Consider the following 1,384-nt stretch of genomic DNA (forward strand, 5'->3'; position numbering starts at 1 on the left):
TTTTTGTTAATTATTGGATTTATCACCACATTAACCAGGATCATGCAGGCATTTTTAACAATTAAATTGGAATGAATTTTGTAGTTTTCGTGTGTGAAAACCATTATTACATATATGAATGCAGCTCTAGATCCAACTTTTTTATTTCTATTTTTATTTAGTATAATTATTTTTTATTGTTTTTACTTTGAACAGTAGATCTAGCCTTGCTGAATTTTTTTTACTTTAAAATAGGAAAATTTAACAATAAATTGAAAAAGGTGGATTTTAAGTTATAAGAAATGGAAAGGGGCTGAAATCCGGATACTAATATGTAGAATGGTTTTTAAGAGACCTTTTATACGTATATTAATTATATTAAAGAGAAATGGTGTGATAGACAATTTTCATTTATTTCTATGATCTATTTAATAATAACTTTATTTACGGGTTGATTTTGGTATTGTAATTTTAGATTTGTTCTTTAAGCTTGACTTATTTAATTCCCAGAACACACCATAATTATACTCTTGTCTATATTCACTTCTCTTAAAATTTTTAGATAATTCTTCTCATTTACAGGGTGTCTCAATCCTATATTTTGAATTTATGCCTTGATATGGTTTGACGATTTATTCATAGAAATGAATAGTCTTACAGGCATATTGAGCATTTTATTTTGAAGATAATTTAAGTTTATGTATTACATGGAATACTAATATGGTTTATTTAAATATATAATATAAAATTACCAAAATTTTTTGGGACATAAAAGCACAATAAATTAAAATGACATTTGTTTGTCTAAATTCAGATGAATTGATAGTAACTTTGATATGGTTGTGAATTCATTGTTTCGTGCCATATTTCCAACTTATTACTCGATGATTTAATTAATCTTGCAGTGTACTTAATCAAAAAATATAAAAATCTAAATATTAAAAAATATATCATAATCATTAAATACAAAAAATATTTAAAAGTGGGGATCTTTTGAAAAATTCTTGATTTCAATTTGATCTGATTAAATATTAATCATGAAAAAAAAAGTCTATATTTTCAATGTTATTTTTAAAACAAATTATTCAAGAATTAAACTAACTCTACTGAGCATCTCTGTTTATTTGGCCACAATTAGTCACGGATTTTATTAAAAAGATAAATGGGATTCATCATTATGATTACAATTATTTTTTAATTTTTATAAGTTTATTTTTAATAAAGTATTTTATATGAACATATTGTGTTTCTCTACTATATATATCGCCATTAATATGGTGTTTTTTTAGTTGATAATTATGATATATATATGAAAAATATTAATCTGATAATAGGATTTCCAGAATTTGACAGGGTTGTATACCATGGAAAAGAATGTTCTAAAAATAAACGTAACACTTGCTTG

The sequence above is a fragment of the Rhyacophila brunnea genome, unplaced genomic scaffold (genome assembly GCF_057557595.1).
Source record: "Rhyacophila brunnea isolate RB1 unplaced genomic scaffold, BYU_Rbru_1.0 scaffold_137, whole genome shotgun sequence".
Lineage (NCBI taxonomy): Eukaryota > Metazoa > Arthropoda > Insecta > Trichoptera > Rhyacophilidae > Rhyacophila > Rhyacophila brunnea.